General features: G+C 53.5%; 1 protein-coding gene across 1 annotated transcript in view; it reads left to right on the top strand.

The window, feature by feature from the left end:
- Positions 1-327: 327 nt before the first annotated feature.
- GNG7 (G protein subunit gamma 7) overlaps positions 328-18,760 on the top strand; it is a gene marked incomplete at its 5' end in the record, with an annotated part of 95,115 nt that continues 76,682 nt past the window's right edge. Inside the window, 1 exon segment of the mRNA NM_001113314.1 lies at positions 328-391.

Raw genomic sequence — 18,760 nt, forward strand, 5'->3', positions numbered from 1 at the left:
GGTGAAAATCTTCTATAAACTATAAAAGGTCATGTGAACATCCAGTCCTTTCATCCAGTTCAGTTTTGGAACACATGGAAACTTCATCACGGGTACCACCACAGATCGCTAGCAAACCTTTCTGGCAAATTGCCGTTATTCTCATCTCTCTGCATTTCTGAAGCATCCTGTCTGTACCATCCCCGATGTCTGGCAGAGTGACCAGAAGGCAGCCCTTCCACACTCCCCACCCCCAGCCAAAGGATTTTTCTATCTCATCATAGTACCGCTGACCCATGTGGCAGTTCAGGCCAAATCAGACCCAGCTAACACGGTTCGTTTTTCTTCCAGGGAGCGGACACTGGGTTTCTGAACCTCGTCGCTGAAGACGGCCAGGACTTAAGAAGCACAGGTTGGTGTCACGAGGTTTTTCTTTTCTCTATGTTTAGAGTTCACTCAGGTGTTTGGCTGGCTGTTTGGAGCCAGGATGAGTTAAGAGGCGACCTCGCTGTGCACGCCTGCATCTTCTTAGCTTTGCTCACTTCTGGGGGTTTGTCTCACCTGCCAAGAGCCTATGGGAGCCACAGGGAATGTCTTCCATCCAGGCTCCGGGGTTGGGGGGACATGGGGCTGACAGGTCAGGTTCTAGCGCACCCAGGATGGGCACATGGCCACAGTGGCACCTGCTTCCCAGCTCTTAGCTTCCTCCTCGAAAGGCTTGATTAGGGTCTGCGGCGCTTCATCCCGTTTCCCATGTGCGTGGAGGGTGACCCATCAATGCCGTTCACTCAGAGCAGAGCCCGTTCATGGGACTGAACAAATATCTCAACCCTATCGCTCCCCTGGTGGGACAGCAGATTGGGAAATGTGCCAGAGGCCTCAGGAAGAATTAAATCAGGAGCAAAATACAACTCAGTCCTGATCTCTCAACTGTTATGCATTTGCTTGTCTCTGGTTTTATTCCCAAGAGGACTTTGAGTGGCTTTTGTGACGCAGGAAGAGGAAACAGCATGGGGATGAATAAGGTGGCTCCATGGCATCCGGTAGTGCCCCGCCCAGTCCATTGACTCTAAGTGTCTGGCGGGGACAGCTGTCTTTAGAATCAGCTTCCAGTTTCTATCAAAAGTTCTGATGGATCTTTGATTCAGATTGTGTTCCATTTAGCAATAAATTCGAGGGAGATCTGATGTCTTTATAACACTTATTTTCATCTAGTGCATGTGTGTGTAAAATAAAAAGCATTAGACAAGAAGGCAGATCCCAAAGACAGCACATCGTATAATTCCATTTAGATGAAGTCAGCACAAAATGTAACTGTGTTGGAACGGAAAGGTGACTTGGGCTTGCCAGGGGTTGGGGGGAATGGGGGTGAACTGTGTTTGGGCCCAGACACGTCTTACAGTGCTGAGGGGACGGCCCAGAACTGTGGGGCTGGGGCGTCAAGCAGCTTGGTGAACTGACTAAGAAGCTTCGAGTTGTGTACTGCCAACCAGCTGATTGTATGACGTGTAAAGCGAACCTCAGTGAAGCTAAAATATATATTTTATCTCAGCCCGGGAGGGACGCTGTCCCCACAGACAGAGACCAGGACTGAGATTGGAGCCCTGTGGTCCATCTGGCTTGTTTATGCTCCTTGAAGGTCCCAAACAGGTTCAGTGTTAACTCTGTGTCACAAAGTCACCAAGCAGGAGGGGGGTTTGGAGAACCACGTGGAGCCGGGCGAGGTCACATAGACTGTATGTGTCATCACAGCATGATGAGTGAGCCCCACTCAACCCTTCTCCAACATGTTAATGTCTGACCAACTGATTGTAAAGAGAAACTGAATGGACAAAGGAGAGACAAGATACCCCAGACCCCACACCCAGCGGGGACCACTGCTCACACCTCAGTGAGCATCCTCCCAGACCTCTCTGAATTCCATTCACTCAAGGGACTTCGGATAAGAAGAGTTTTCTCTTTGCTATGTTCTGGGATGCAAACTTTGTTTGTCCTTGTGCAAACTTTGTTCATCCTTGGTTGGTTGTTGTTTGGGGTGAGTTCCTGGAAGTAAGTTTGCCTTGCCTATGACTTTCAGTCGGGGTGTTCTCATTTTTGTTTTGACCTTTAGCCACAAAGAAATGCACCATTTTCCATCCCAGGATGTGTCTCACCGCCCTCTCAAGTGCAGCTTTATGTCCTGGCCAAGCCAACAAGCCAGGACCATTTTAGTTGCTGTGTCCAGGCCTCCTTTTTACGAGCTCAGCTGTTTCTCTAAGGCAAATGGCCCAGATGCATCCTTTCTGTTAGGGTTTCTGTCCTGTGCTGTGTTTAGTCACTCAGTTGTGTCCAACTCTTTGCGACCCCATGGACTGCAGCCCACCAGGCTTCTCTGTCCATGGGGATTCTTGCTTGGAGAGCAAGAATACTGGAGTGGGTTGCTATGCCCTCCTCCAGGGGATCTTCTCAACCCAGGAATCAAACCCAGGTCTCCCTCGTTGCAGGAGGATTCTTTATCGACTGAGCCACCAGGGAAGCCCTGGTGATGTTTAAATTCTCCCTATTTCTCTGTCTGGACATGGTCCACTGCAAGTGTTTTGTGGAGAGTGTTTCTGCACTCTGCTCACAGTGCATATTGTCATTGGGGATCTGAAACTTTGCACAAACCTGTCTTCTTTATTTTGTGTGGTTGTCTAACACGTCAAGATTATAAAAACACAATCCACCTGCATTTTGTTTTGGATGGTGTATTCTGCACTTCAGTCCTTGAGCCATTTGAAATTCAGCTGTGCTAGGAGGTCTCACCTAGGGGGGTGATTCTGACCCCCTGCTCCCATCTCAGGGGACACAGGTCCATGTTGGGGGACATCTGAGGTTTCACACTGGGGGGGTGCTCCTGGCAACGAGCAGGTGGCTGTTTGCCTTGGCTAGGAAGGTTGCTCCACACACCACAGTGCCCACGATGGCCGAGGGTGACCAGCTGCCTGGTCATCAGTGCCTGGTGAACACTGCTGGGAAAGACAGAAAACACTCCTGAGCTGGTACACATGGCTAGCCTTGAAGTGGTTCCCTGTTCCAAGGGATCCTGCTGTTCTACAAGTGGGGGGAATCAAGGTTTTTCCCGATTGCTTGTTAGTTTCATAGTGACTCGGAGCACTTCCTGTTTGTCAGGCCCCTCACATCCGAGGTCCCTACAGTATGGACTCTCCCATTTCTGGGCCACTGCCTGTCCAGGGGAGACAGAGTGTCACCGAGCAAGGGCCACACTGTCCATCCTGGTGACAGCACCTTGATCCAGTGTGCTGAATGTATGCAGACGCCAGGGCTAAAAGTGGGACCTGGCGTCTGGGGCTCCAGAGGAGGGGTCTGGGGCTGGGGCAATCCCCAGAGTGCTGGGATTCCCACTGATGGCCACTAGGGGGCAGTGAAGGTCCATGAGGTCTCCAGCGCAACTAGCAGGGATGGATGTGAAGAGGGTGCAGGGGTGCAAGTGAGCGCCCAGCTTCTTCAGTCAACCCCTGTGACCCCCTGTCTACATGTTCCAGGACATTCTGGTTCAGCACCCAGAGTCCACTGGCACTCTTTCCTGGGGGCCTTCACCTCACAGACCTGGAGCCTCTGCGAGTTCATTGGATGTAAGAGGAAGGTAGAAAGCACAGACTCTGTGACCTTGGAGAGCTCAGATCCCTGCACCCCCCAACTCTCCCAACCCTGGCACACTCCGGTGGCCAGAGCAGAGCTGGGACCAGAGAATGGAAGGCCAGAGCTGGGGGTGGGCAGCCCTACTGGGATGACTGGATCTTGCTTCTGGGACTCCCCCTCTGTCGCCTGGAACCAGCCAGTGGCTCTGACCCTGGGCAGCAGCAAGGGTGAAGGGCTTCTCCCCAGGCTGGTCTCTTGAAGCACCTCCTTTGGGACTCACCTAAATGCCAGAGACCCTCAAAGCCACCTCGGGTCTCCTGGCTATGGAATCTGCCCAGTGTCTCCTGAGGTAACCTTGGGTGTGTGTCACCTGGGCAGTGACTGCTCGGCCTGGCCAGATGCGGTGACCCTCCCCAAAACGTTCTCCATCCCCTCAGCAAGGGTTTCTGAGTGTCTGCCAGGCCAGGCTCCAGGGGATTCCAGTGTGCACGGTGGATGTTCTAGTGAGAATTGTGCACCCATTCGGAGTCCCTTACATCCAACACTGCTGACATCGGGCTGGGTCACCCTGTGGGGTGAGGTGGGCATCCTGGGTACTGTGGGGGGAGGGTGGAGCAGCCTCCATGCCTCCAACCACATGATGCCAGGAGCCCTCAGTTTTGACAACTGAGCCCACACAGATGTCCCCAGGCATCACCCAGTGTCCCATGGCGGCAGGCCTCCTGCCTCACTGGTTCCTCTCATAATGTCTCTGGATGTGGTTGCCCCCTCCGGAAACCGGATGGATCTTCCCATAAGTTTGGAAGCTCTGGCAGAGGGGAGGTGGGGGGGTGGGGGATAGGGACCATAGCCGGTTGGCTCCCGCCTCGTGGAAGGATGAGAGCATGGGCCTTCATGGCGCTGGCTTTCCTTATGGAGGTGCCACCGCCCTTTTAGCCAGAGCTGGGCTTTCCAATAGGGTAGCCGCGAGTCCCCGGCAGCCACTGAGCTCCTGAAAGGGGGCTCAGATGGAAATGAGTGTATTTTGCACAGACCGGGGTGATGATTCTTAGCTGAGAACGATTTTTCCAGCTTTCCACCAGCCCTCCCGCCTGAGGCAGAGCTCAGTGACCTCCCAGCAGCGGGTGTTTTCCTGATAGCCCCTGTTCTCTGGGAGTTTGTGAACATTTCAGCTGAAAGCGCCTCCCGGATTCTTTATCTCGAGAGGGTGGCCCTCGTGTGAGGGACAAACTCCAACCCGGCGCGCCGCGTCAGAGACCGTTTCTTCCTCCTGGTTGGTCCCCCGCTTCAGATGTGTGTTGAAATGCCCACATTTATCAGTTCTCTCCGCGGACAAGCTGTTCTCCTGAAAGAGCTGCCAAGATAGACAGTTGAAACCTTAAAACGTTCTTGCAGAAGGTCATGGCTGCTGCCGCAGCCTCACGATACATATGTAATTACTGGGTCCCCGCCCAGAAACCCACCAAGGGCACCCCCCCTCCGCAGCACACAGGACCCAAAACCACCCCCACCCCTGTATCCCATGGCTCTGATTCTGGAATCTTGGGGAGAGCAGGCCCCAGGGTGCTTCCCATGGCAGCAGGGGCTGCTCAGACATGACCTCGACCCCCTCCAGAAGGGTCTCACCCTTGTGATCCTGCCCCCAAGGAACACTGGGCAATGTCTGGGGACGTCTGTGGTTGTCATGACTGGAGGGGGCCCTGGCATACAGTGGGTGGGGGGCCTAGGGGTGTGTTCCACCCCCCACAGTGCTCAGGACGGCCCCACAGAGAATGTCCCAGCCTGTGTCAGCAGCGCCCAGCCGGAGTGGGGAGTGGAGACCCTGCTTCCCAAGATTCTTGTTCCCAGGATGAACCAGCATCACTTTCTTTGTGCTCTATGTATGTTATCACACCGGCTCCCACCCTGGCCCCATTATTCCGCATGCTGCAGGCGAATCCCCTCACACACTGGTTAGTGCTGCCACCCAATTGAACCAGCTTGAACACTGAGGCCCAGAGAGGCTCCCATCTGATACCGGAGAGCCAGGCTTCCACCTGTGGGACAGTGAGAACTGTCCCAGCCCAGGCAGCAGCCATGGCTCAGAGACCCACGCATCCCCAGGCGGGCACGTTGCTAGGCAATAGCTTGACTGGTCAGCCTCCCTCAGAGCAGGGGTGATGCACACGCGGTCATCGGTAGTCAGATTCAAGGCCTCCTTTGACTCAGAACACGCATGGGATGACAGTCACGTATGGTAAGGTGGGGGCAGGGGGACAGGGAGCCACGGGGAAGCTGAAAAGGGGCTCATTTGTGGTGGGTAGAAGGAGCCCCTACACCTCAGGGCCCATTCCCACCCCCCGCCACAGTGCACAGACCTGAATTCATCTGAGCCGGTGCACACTGAGGATGTGGTTCTTCCTTTTGTTCCCTCCGCTCTGACTTCATTTGTTGAGTCAGCAGACACCTGTGTGCCAGGCCCAGCTGGCTAAAACACGTGCGTCTGGGTGCAGAAGCTCCCAGTACAGTGTACACGGTGGGTATGTGTAACGGAGGACTGAGGCATGACCTGGGGAGGGCCAGGCTGGGATGAGCTCAAAAGCTGGGGGCAGAGGGAGGGTTCTTGGGGGCTGAAGGTGGGGTGGGGGCTTCAACAGGCACCCCAAATACAGGATGACAGGGAACTGGGGTATCAGGAGCTTGTTTCTAATTGCCACTGGTATCCCCCCAAATTCAAATGTTAAAACCTACCCCCAGTGTGGTGGGAATTGAAGGTGGAGCCTTTGGGGAGTGTGATCTTGGGACTTACATTAATATTAAATACATATTTTGAATTTCAGCCATGGTTCCTAGCTCCCAGCTCTCAAAGCCCTTGGAATTTCTTGAGCCAGTGGAGCATCCCCTGTGTGTGACTAAATGTGACAGTGATTGTGAAATCCCAGGCTCTCTGCTCTGCTATCACACGAGGAGGGTACTGGCTAGCTATTGCTAGCTTCTTGTAATAAACCACCGCAGACTCGGCACCTTATCCCTCCCCTGTCTCTCCAGGCAGAAGTGTGGCTGAGGCCTCTGCTCACAGTCTCCCTGGCCCTGGCCCGGGCTGAGTTCTCTCCTGAGGCTCAACTGGGGAAGAATCCACTTCCAAGTTTGCTCAGGCCATTTGTAGGGTTTGGTCCCTTTCAGTTGTCAGGCCCAGGGGCCCATTGTCTTGCTAGCAGCCCACTAGGGACGGCTCTCAGCTCTTGGAGGCTGCCACCAGGTCCTGGCCTGGCTGCATGATCTCCTCCAGGGGGCCCCTCATCCCTCCAGTCACTGCAGGAAGGGCCCTGCCCTAGGGAGCCAGGGCTCACCTGATTAGGTCAGGCCCACCCATGCAGCCTTTTGATTAACTCAAAGTCAACTAATTTGGGAATTTACTTAATTTGATTTCTTTCTCTTTTTTATTTTTTAAATTATGAAGTTATGATAACACATTTATAGGAGACTTGGAGAATACAGAACAAGGTTACATATAAGTTCCACTGCATATGACAATTATTTTTTAAGTAGATAAATTTTTAGCTGGAGTTTCAATATCAAACTCTCAAAAAGGAATAGAGTGAATATTCAGAGAAGTAGAAGGATACAGTAGACCTGAAAAGCACTATGAAACAATTCAACATAATTAAGATTTATACAATTTTCACAACAGTAGGATACAAATTCTATTCAAGTTTGCATAGATTATAAACTAAGAGACACTGGAACATATCTGGGGACATAAAACAAGGTGCAAAAATTTCATGGTCTAAAGGTATTGAAATGATACAGAGCCTATTCTCTTATCACTGTGGAATTATATTAGAGATCAGTATCAAAAGATATTTGAAAATAACCCCCATATTTTCAAGTGTAATGTAATGTTACCCAGAGAGATCTTTGACTTAGCCATTGAAAGCCTCAATAAAGTTAGAAGACTGAAAAACCACAGAGGATGATTACAGAGAAGAAAGCATTTAAATGAGAAATTAATATCAAAATGAGAAATTAATATCAAAGATACTTTATTTATTGGCTGCACCACACTGCATGTGGGATCTTAGTCCCCTGACCAGAGATTGAACCCACACCCCATGCAGATTCTAACCACTGGGCCACAAGGGTGGTCTCTAATTGGGACTTAAATTACACCCTCGAATTCCTTCCTCTGCAGGAAATCACCTAATCAGGGGAATGGCATCTTATCACCTTCATAGTCCTGCCAACCCCTGGGGCTTGGTCCACCGGGAGCCAAGGGTTTGGGGACTTAGACTCCTCCTGGCCACCAAGGGGCAGCAGGGGGCCTGGTCACTGCAGATGCTGGCACCTGCAGCAGGCACCAGGGCTGGCAGGGGGCCTTTGCACCCTCCTGTTCCTTGCTGGCAGCACCGCAGGCAGGTCAGTGCTGGGTGGAATGGCAGCGGTTGGAGAAGGCATGCCTTGTTTGTCTCAGTCACACCTAGACATACCTATGGGTTCATTTGTTTTTTTGTTTTTGTTTTTTTCTGCTGCACCTCTTGGCTTGTAGGGTCTTGGTTCCCCAACCAGCAATCAAGTCTGAACCCCTTGCAGTGGAAGCTTGTAATCCTAACCACTGAACCACCAGGAAAGTCCCCTCACTTTTTTTTTTAAAAGAAAGCCTATAATTTGAAATAATTCCAGATTCATGCATGCATGCTCGGTCATGTCTAACTATTTGCCACCCAAAGGACTGTAGCCTGCCAGGCTCCTCTGTCCATGGGATTCTCCAGGCAAGAGTACTGGAGTGGGTTGCCATTTCCTTCTCCAGGGGATCTTCCCAACCCAGGGACTGAACTGGCATCTCCTGTGTCTCCTGCATTGGCAGGCGGATTCTTTACCACTGAACCAGCTGGGAAGCCCAATTTCAGGTTCATAGGAAGTTGCAAAAACCATGCAGAGTGATCCCATGCACCCTTTCCCCAGCTCCCCCCAGTGGCCTCATCTTATAAGTAAAGTACGATAGGAAGTGGGTGTGTGTGCAGGCCCCTGCCCTCTGTTTAATCTGTGGGCATGCAGGACCATCACCCATCTACAGAATGGAGAGTTCTTCCATCCTTGAGGTGGGGGAGAGGAGGCGGAGAAAAACAGACACGAACATCTAACCGTGGATGGCACTGGGACCCACGCTCGCTGTGCAGGCCCAACTCTGTGTCTTGTCTGCTACCTCGTGAGGCAGCCAGCCCTTCCAGTGGGTTTATTCTCTTGGGGGGATTCTGCCAGTTTGTGGGGGCTCCCAGCACCAAAGACTCAGGTTCAAATCCAGACACACCCCCACCTGCAGGGCATCCCAGGAGACTCACTTTCGTTTCTGAGCACAGAGCTGGGCTGGCTATCAACCACCACAGTGCTGGCACCCACAGGAGGATCACCAAGTGCTCCCCTTGAGGATTCTCCGGAGGGAGGGGTGACTGTTATTGTGAGGGACCCTAGAGCTTTCTGGAGGTGAGAGTCATCCCCCGCCCTCCCCCAGCCATCTGCCCAGGCTCCGAGGCGGCTGGGACATCCCCACATTGGAGTCAAAGCCTCCTCAACTTCCCCAGAGGTCTCTGCTGTCTTCTCTGTGCTCCACATGGTCGGTCAGTGTTCTGGGGGGTGGGGCGTTGTGTGCTTCTTACTCCCAGGACCCTGGTCAGTAGCAGCATCCCTCACATCTGTGTACCTCCTAGGGGAGGGGGAATTCCAAGATGGTTCTCTAGATCTCCACCCCTGGTGTTGACGCTCTGAACCTGGGATGGGTGGGCTCCCACTCCATGGTTAGGCTCACATGATGTGGCCAAAGGAACGTGGCAGGTGTAACAGAGACCCCGATCAGTGGACTTTGGGGTTCATCCCAAGGGGGATTGTCTGGGTGGGCCTGACCTAATCAGATGAGCCTTTACAAGAGACCAGAGACGTATCTAGAGGAGTCAGATCCACAGAGACAGAAAGTAGATGGTGGGGCCAGGGGCTGGAGGAGGAGGTGGGGAGTTAGTGTTTCATGGGAACAGAATTTCTGTTTGGGAAGATGAGAAAGTTTTGGGTGGTGGTCCAGACAATCATACAACAATGTGAATGTGCTTAATACCACTGAGCTGTGCACTTAGAAATGGTTAAAATGGTAAATTGCTTTTTACCACAATAAACAGAGAAGGAGAGAGAGATCAGAGCAGCAGCAGACACTCCTGCTGACTTTGAAAAAGGCAAACAGCTACGTTGTGTGTGTGCTGCCCGGGGAGAAGGCCATGCAGCTGGGAGCTGAGAGCACCCCCCACCCAACAGCCAGCAGGGAAACAGCACCTCAGTCCCTCCACTGCAGGGCAGTGGATTCTGCCAACCACCTGTCAAGCTTGGAAGGGGGCCCTGCAGTCCCAGATAAGGACTCAGCCCAGCCAGTCCCTGGGTGTCAGGCTTTTGAGACTCCAAGCTGAGAGCCCAGTGAAACCATATCCCCATTTTCTGACAGAGCAACCGGGAGACAACAAAGGGTGTTGTTTTGGAGGCTGTGTTGGTGGTGACTTGTCATGCAGCAGCAGCTGGCTGATGCACCTACCCTGCTGCCTTCCCACACGCTCATTCTGGAACTCACCACAGCCCTGCCAGTTAGAGATGGCTATCTCCACATCACAGAGGAGAAACTGGGAGCAAAGAGAGGCTGAGTAACCTGCCCAGGGCCACGCAGTAACTGTTCTGTGACATTCAGATCAACTGCTTGTATCACCCAGGCTGGACCGTAAGCTCCTCCAGGTCAGGGGTCTTGCCCAACCGCCCAGCCAGATGTTTAGGGAGTGAGTGGAAGAAGGGAAGAAGGAGGCTGGGGGAGGAATCCTCACCTGACCTCCTGCATAGAGAAGTGAGCCTGTGACCGGGGTGGGTGACATGGCAGGGCTGTCGGAGAGCATACTCACCCTACCCGGAGTGATCCCAAATGGTAATCCCTGCGGGCTCCTGGCTGAGTCAGTGGCCGCCCCGAGGTCTGAGCTCCTGAGCCTCCTGGAACGGGACATGCTGTCCCCAGCTATCTGACTAACGTCCCGCTGAGTCACAGTTCTGGCCGGATGAGAGGCAAGAGGTGAGCCAGAGCCCTCTCCCCACGGGAGTCGCAAAGCCAGGCACCCCAGAGTCCCAGAGAGCCAGGCTGCCAGCTCTGGGTTCCTCGGTGCGAGCCAGGGCTGCAGGCTGAGGATGGACTTGCAGGGTAGGCGGTAAGAGAGGCAGCCACACCTGCACACACCCCTGGCAAACCAGCAACCAGATCTCCCTCGTCCCGGGGCCGAGGGGCAAGGCTAGCAAGTCCCCTTGGCAGTGCAGGGACCATCCTGGAAGCTGTGAGGGGTGCCCCCACTCTTAATCCCCCACTCCACTGATGCCAGGAACCCCCAGTCCTGACAACCGCAGATGTCCCCAGACAGCCCAGTGTCCCCTGGGTGACAGACTCACCCTAGTTGAAACCCTGATTGAGGGGCTTCTCTGGTGGCTCAGTGGGCAAAGAATCTGCCTGTAGTGCAGGAGATGCAGGAGACACGGGTTCAATCCCTGGGTCGGAAAGATCCCCTGGAGGAGGAAATAGCAACCCACTCCAGTCTTCTTACCTAGACAGTCCATAGGGTCCCAAAGAGTAGGACATGACTGAAGGGACTTAGCATACATGCATACATGTATTACCTGATAATACTAATAAGAGAGACCCCGGTCAACTGAGCTGATGGTGACAGCCCTGCCTGAGGACAAAGCAAGTGCTCCCTCTGGGGCTTCAAGCAGGGAGGCCTTCCTGGAGGAAGTGACATCTGAGTTGAAGTTGACAATACCCTGGAGTGGATCAGGGGAAAGAGTGGGAAAGACTCTCCAGGTGGTGAGAGTGGTGTGTGCCAAGAACCATCCTGGTTCCAGAATGGTGGGCAGGGATGTAAGGTGAGGGGGAGCAAGGAGGCTTCAGGTGAGACCACTTTATTCTGAGGGCAGTAAGGAGCCAAGGAGGGTTTCAGCCCTACCCATGGCAACAATCAATTGACCTCCTTGTTTTCCGGATTAGGACACCAAGGCACAGAGAAGGTGACGGGCCCTGGTGACCACCAGCAGGGGTGGGCAGAGGCCTCGGGAGCTTCAGGGCCATTTCTACAATGTTTGGGGGTGGGGTGAGCACTGGAGCCAGACCTGGGCTGCAGCACTTCCCAGCTCCAAGACCCCTGGTCAGGAAGGCCTCTTCTCCCACCCTCAGTTTCCCTTCGGTAAAATTCACCCAGGGCTGCTGCCGGAGGGGTGAGGGCAGCGGCTCTGTAGCCCATGTCCTCAGGCGGCGCAGCGAGGGTCCTGGGAGGACGGGAAGTGTGTCCTGTCACCCCGCTGTCCTGGGGTCTCCTGCCCGAGCCCCGCATGCCTCCCTTCTCTGGGCTCTGACTTCCTTCTTCCTGAAGATATCAGGGGTCATCCGGCCTCTCTGGTATCCATGGAAACATGGGCCTGAGTGAGGGACCCAGGCCCTTCAGCAGATTGGTGGTGAGCCCTGACCGAGGGCAAGAAGGAAGCCAGGGAGCAGTGGGGAAACGATATGCCCCTGGCCCAGAGCCCGCACCTCCGGAGGTGACCAGCAGGGGTCTACCCTCCACAGGTCCCGGCCCCACATCCACCAGGAAGGACAGCGGCCAGGGAGGTGCTTCCCTGTCCTGAGCTGAACTTGTTTTCCTGACCTCGGGGCAGGAACTGCCTAGCCTGTGAAGTGGACGCGTACGAGCTCAGTAAACAGCCTGGGAGCCGAGAGTGGGAGCTGAAGTGCGGGGCGCCCTCCCACCCGCCTGCCCTCCGCTCTGTCCTTGGGAATCCTCAAGAACCCTCGGGGAACCTGGTCCCTGCTCCCTTCCCTTAGGACTGAGATGTCAGCCACCTCCTGGGGGGTGGGGGGAATGGCAGAAGTGCCACCTGGGGACGGTCATCTGTGTGGCGAGACCACCAGGACCGCCGTGTTTGCTCACGGGCTACTTGGCTCCACATGCACAACTGGGATGCACACGGGCTCTTGTGAGCATTTGGAGCATCTTTGTGTCTGTGTGTGTGTGTGCGTGTTGAAATACCCATAACATAAAATTCACCCTCTTAATCATTTCTAAGTGCACAGCTCATGGCATTAAGCACATTCACACTGTCGTGCAACCATCCCCACCATCATCTCCAGAACTTTCTCATCTTCCCAAACTGAAACTCTGTTCCCATGAAACACTCACTCCCCGTTCCCTCCCCCAGCCCCTGGCCCCACCATCTACTTCCTGTTTCTGTGGATCTGACTCCTCCAGGGACCTCCTGTGAGTGGGATCAGACAGTGTTTGTCCTTCTGTGTCTGGCTTCTCTCACTGAGCATCACAACCTCAAGGTTCACCTGTGTGGTAGCAGGTGTCAGAATCTCCTTCCTCTTTAAGGCTGCATCATTTTCCACAGTGTGGAGGGACCACGTTTATTCATCCGTCCTTTGCTGATGGACACTTGGGTTGTTTCTATCTTTTGGCTGTTGTGAATTGTGCTGCTATAAACACAGGTGTATAATTATCTGTTTGAGACCCCACCTTTTTTAAAAAAAAAAGTGTTTATTTGGCTGTCTCGGATCTTAGCTGTGGCACGGAAGATCTTCATTGAGTCATGTGGGGTCTTTCGTTGAGGCTCTTAGACTCTAGTTGTGGTGCGAGGGCTTAGTTGCTCTGTGACATGTGGGCTGTTAGTTCCCAGACCAGGGATCAAACCCATGTCCCCCTGCATCGGAAGGCATATTCTTAACCACTGGACCACTAGGGAACTCCCTGTCTGTCCTCCCTTAATAGGGACTGGGTCAGGGCCCACCTTATCCCAGAGTGACCTCATCTCTCTTTAGCTAGTGACATCTGAGAAGATCTTATTTCCAAGTGAGGTGTCTGGACTAGTCTGCTCAAACTGCCACAACCTGATACCACAGGTAGGGACCTTGGACAATGGACACTTATTCTCTCCCAGGGCTGGGGGCTGGATGTCCTGGATCAAAGTGTCTACAGGCTGGCTTCCTCTGAGGCCTCTCTTAGTGTGAGGATGGCCACCTTCTCCCCAAGTCCTCGTGTGGTTTCCTGTCTGTGTGTACCTGTGTCCTAATCTTTTTTTTTTTAAGAATTTTTTTTGGTGTGGACCATTTTAAAAGGCTTTATTGAATTTGTTACTATATTTTATGTAACATAAAATATTAATATCTTCTGTTTTATGTTGTGTTTTTTTGGCTCAGAGGCACGTGGGATCTTAGTTCCCCAACCAGGGATCAAACCTGCACCCTCTGCATTGGAGGGTAGTGTCTTAACCACTGGACCACCAGGGAAGTCCCTAATCTTTCTGATAAGGACCCTTGTCCCATTGGCTCAGGGGCCACCGTTAGGACCTCATTTTACCTTAATCTCCTCTTTAAAGATCCATCTACAAATACAGGGGTTTCCCAGGTGGCTTGCCAATGCAGGAGATGCAGGTTCGATTCATGGGTCAGGAAGATCGCTTGGAGAAGGAAATGGCAACCCACTCCAGTATTCTTGCCTGGAGAATCCCATGGACAGAGGAGTCTGGCAGGCTATACAGTCCATGGGGTCGCAAAGAGTCAAAGACAACTTAGCAACTAAAACCACAGCTCCAAATACAGTCACAGTCCAGGGTCCTGGGGGTCAGGGCTTCTACTCAGGAATTTGGGAAACACAATTCAGTTCAAAACAGTCACCATCTGAGGTTCTGGGTGGACATGAATTTTGGGGGAATTGCTCAACCTACCACGGGGGAGATGGGTTGAACTCAGTAAGAGACTGGGGGGTGGTCACGGGTTTGGGGAGCTTGCAGCAAATAAAAGCACCGTGGATGGGGCCCCTGTTGGCAGCAGCCCTGAGCAAGTCACTTAGTCAAGATATAATCCCCACCCTTGGAGTGTGCTGCCAGCGAGGGAGCCTTCACGCCTCTGTAAACCATGGCTGGAGGAGGTTACCCAAGGTCACGGGACAGCCTCGACTGGAGCCAGCACCTCCACCCTGCAAGGTCATTCCTTGCACGCCGCTAGCTGCCCAGCCAGGGATGATGGTGGCATGGGGACACCCGGGGGTCCCCCTGTGAAGCTGGCACTGTGGTCCCAGGATCCTGCCCACTGCTGGGACATTGCCTTGAAATCTCTTCTGCCTATAGTTGCTTAAAAATGTTGTATTCTTGCCTGAGATCTTTGCAGTTTGCTTCGAGGAGAAACGGCTTTGACTTTTCCCCGTCTTTATACTGTGTTGTGTCTTGCGGTGTGAGCCATCCCTTGGGGTGCCACAGGCCCTGTCCTGGGGTGTAGTTGGGGGAAGGATGAGGCTGTTACTGTGTCTGAGGGGGAATTGCAAGGTGAGGCAGTGGTGGGGAGACCAGGTGTGTAGGAGATGGAACACGGCAGCGTCCGGCAGCCGGAGCAGAGGCCTGTGGGCTCTTTTTCCTTTATTGAGATGTAGTTCACACACCATCAAATTCGTCCTTTAAAGTGTACAATTCAGTGTGTTTTCATGCCTAGTTGTGCAACAACCACCATTAGCTAATTCCAGAACATTCCATCCCCCCAAAAGGAGCCATATCCCCATCAGCAGTCACCCCTCCCCCTCCCCAGCCCTTGACAACCAGGAACCCACTCTCTCTGTCTGTGGGTCGGGCTGTTCTGGACATTTGCCACCAGTGGAATCACACCCTATCTGTCCTTCTGTGTCTGCTTCTCTCACTGTTCTCAGTGTCCCTTCACATGGCAGTAAGTGTCAGGGCTTCCCTCCTTCTCATAGCTGAAAGATAGTTCATGGTGGTGTTTGCTTTCGATTATGTGGTAGACATTTCGATGGTATTTGATGTTTCTGGGGGCTCCACACCCTGATAAGGTTTCGGCCTGATTTTTAACAAGCACTTGCCCCAAACTTGCTATAATGTAGATCAACGGTAGCAAACCTTCTGTAAAGGGCCAGACCTTAAATATTCTCTTGTTTGCAGGTCAAGGTGTCTCTGCCGTAGCTACTCAGCTCTGCCCTTGTATTTTGAAATCACCAGAGACACCACCTGCAGGAACAGGTGTGGCCATGTGCCAATAAAGTTTTATTTACAAAAAGCAAGCAGAGGGCCACACGTGGCCCTCAGGCCAGAGCTTGCCAACTCTGCTTTAGGATGGAAGTTCTCCAGCATTTTGATCCTGCAGGTTCCAAGGAGTTTCTGTGTTTTTTTTTTTTTTCATTAAGAAATATTATTTTATTTTTGGCTGCACTGCATGGCTTTAGGGGTTTTAGTTCCCTGACCAGTGATTGAACCCTGGTCCTCAGCATTGAGAACACCAAGTCCTAACCACTGGGCCACATGGGAATTCCCCACAGAGATTTTTTTTTTTAATTTTGGGTTATATTCATCAAAAGTTACCAGATTCAAAATTAAAACTGAGAAAATTTTTAAATATTTACCAATTAATTTTAAAATAACAATAATAAACCCTAAATGGCATTTTTAAATGGAAAGAAACTTTTTTTTTTTTTTTCAAAACAAACAGTGAGAAGATGGTGAGGAAAACCAAAAGGTTGTCATGACCCAGAGTTAACTAAGGACATGTGACAACTGAACAAAGTGTGGGACCCTGGGGCAGAAAAAGGACACGGTGGGTGGGGGAGCTAGTGAAATCTGGATGCAGCGTCCCCATGTCACTGTCCCAGCTGTGACAGACACGCCCCAGGGAAGAGTGGTCTGGGAAGGACAGATGGCACCCTCTCTACTGTCTTTGCAACTTCTCTGTAAACCCCAGCTCATTTCAAAGTACGTGTTTGTTGAAAAAAAAAAAGGACTGAACAAAACAACTGTTTGGTCTAGTGAGGGCTCCGGCCACATTAGAGGGGGGTGAGGCCAGCATCGGGGGAAGTGGCTGGAGAAGCTGGGGAGTGAGTGGTGGGTCAGGCAGGGGGTCAGAATAGCGCCCCGGTGCCCAGCACAGGCCAAGGGCGATTGTAGGTGCTGGACCCAGTGGTGAGTCTAAGAATGAAGCCCCGCCCTCTGAGGACAGCACTGGCCCAGACACCCAAGCAAACAAGGACAAGAGGAAGAAATCAGGAAAGGTGCCAGGTAGGGCCGAGCAGAGAGATGAGAGCCCGGGGTCCAGGGAGGTCTCCCTAGGAGGCCACATCCACAGCAACCCCTAGGGGTGGGGAGGAGGCAGGCGCTGAGGAAGAGGGAGCTGGGAAGTGGTGGGCAGACTGTGGACAGTCCTGAGGCATGACAGCCAGATGTCCTAGAGAACGGCCTTCTGTCTAGGCTGGTCTCCTGCTTTTTTTTTTTTTTTTTTTTAATATTTATTTATTTGGCTGCATTCAGTCTTAGTTCTAGCACTTGGGATCTCCAGTGTGATGTGGGCGTCTCTCTAGTGGTGTGCAGGCTTAGTTGGCCAACGGCAGGTGGGATCTTAGTTCCCTGACCAGGTATGGAACCCGAGTCCCCTGCACTGCAAGGTGGATTCTTATCCACTGGACCACCAGGGGCGTCCTTGATCTAATGCTTTCTATCAGACCAAAGGAGGGCCACAGCTTGCAGTCTCCAAGGCAGGGTCAGAGCTGCAGTGGCCAGTCGGGCTCAGCCCCAATGTGGGTCAGCTCAGCCTCCCTGCAAGAGCCCAGTACCCCAGCTAGGATGGCAGTTCTCAACCGAGTCTGTTCTGACCCCCCACCCCCATGTCCAGGGCATCTGTGGTCATCATGATGGAGGCATCTGGCATCCAGGGGGTGGGGCTCAGGGAGGCTGCCCCACACCCCACAGTGCCCAGGACGGCCCCCCACAGAGACTGTCCCAGCTCTGAAGTCAGCAGTGCCAGGGAAGACCCTGTGCTAATTATCTGGAAAGAGCATTGAGCCTGATCCCTGCTCATACTGGACACCTGAGTTTAGAGTCAGGTGAATTCGCTCTCTGCTTGCAAATTCAAATGCCTATGGCCCTGGGCTTCCCCGGCCATCCCCTCCCCCATCCTGAGCATCCCCCAGGGGGTTGGTGGCCCACATGGTGCTCGAAGTGAGGAGGCCCCAGGAACTCCCCATCTTTCAACTGCAGCATTGGGACAGAATCTTCAGGGCTGGGTTCGAGAGGAATACCTGGGCCCCTTGTCCCAAAGTCACCCAGAGCCTTAAAGCAAGGGGTTGAGGGGAGCCTTGGGCTGGCGCTGGCTCAGCCCCAAGGTTGAGGCCAGAAGGAGGGGTTGCTCTGGGCCCCAGGCCCCACTCCCTCCCTGGGCAGGGCCGTGTCCCTGGGCTCATCCCCGCAACGGGTGCCCCGCCTGCTCTAGGCCAAGCCTCTGTCCTTGGCGCCCAGCCTGTGTTTACTTCACCCGAGGCCATGCGCTGGGCCGGGTTGACCAGGAAGGGGCTGGGAAAGACGGTTCTGCAGGGAGGCCTCCAGGGCCGTGGCTGCAGACCCGGGGGGAGCACGGGGCCTGGGCTCTTCCTTGTCTTGGCCAGAGCCCCGGATCTATGTCCTCCAAGCCCTGTCCTCCCGGGTCATGAGGGCTGTGGCTTCTCCCCGCCTACCTCCTCCCAGTGTGTTCCTGACGTGTAGATGGGACACACTGCCTAAGTGGGAGCAACAAGAGGCCAGTCCCAGATCCTGGGGTCACCCCAGTTTGTACCGTCTGACTGGCAGGAGCTTATTCTGGGTCCAGCATGAGCAGGGATCAGACTCAACTTTTTCCCAAATAATTAACCCAGGGTCTCCCCCTCGGGGCTGTGGATACTGGGGCCGAGTCATCCTCCGTGGTGGTAGGGGTGGGGCATCCAGGGCATGGCGGGGCACAGAGCGGCTCCCTAATACCCATGCACTGGATGCCAGGGACACCCCTGTCCTGACGACCACAGATGTTCCTAGACTGCCCCCCGGGTAAGAGCCGCCCCCAGTCCAGGACCTTGGAAGGGGAGGCAGTACTGCGGAGTCCCGTCTGCTGGGGCTGCTGGGGCAGCTGGGTCACTTTCTCAGCACCTGCCTGGAACAGGCCAGGGTCAATCAGAGCTGCCGTGGCACACAGTGCCAGGAACGCAGCCCAGCCACGGCCGGGTTTCTTGGCCAAGAAGTAGAAAGGCTGAGAGCTGTGCTTTCCAGGGATTGGGCAACGAGGAGTCTCTGCATCTGTCTTCTCTTGTCAGATACACAGCAGCCCAGGACC

Source organism: Bos taurus, chromosome 7 (genome assembly GCF_002263795.3).
Source record: "Bos taurus isolate L1 Dominette 01449 registration number 42190680 breed Hereford chromosome 7, ARS-UCD2.0, whole genome shotgun sequence".
Classification (NCBI taxonomy): Eukaryota; Metazoa; Chordata; class Mammalia; order Artiodactyla; family Bovidae; genus Bos; species Bos taurus.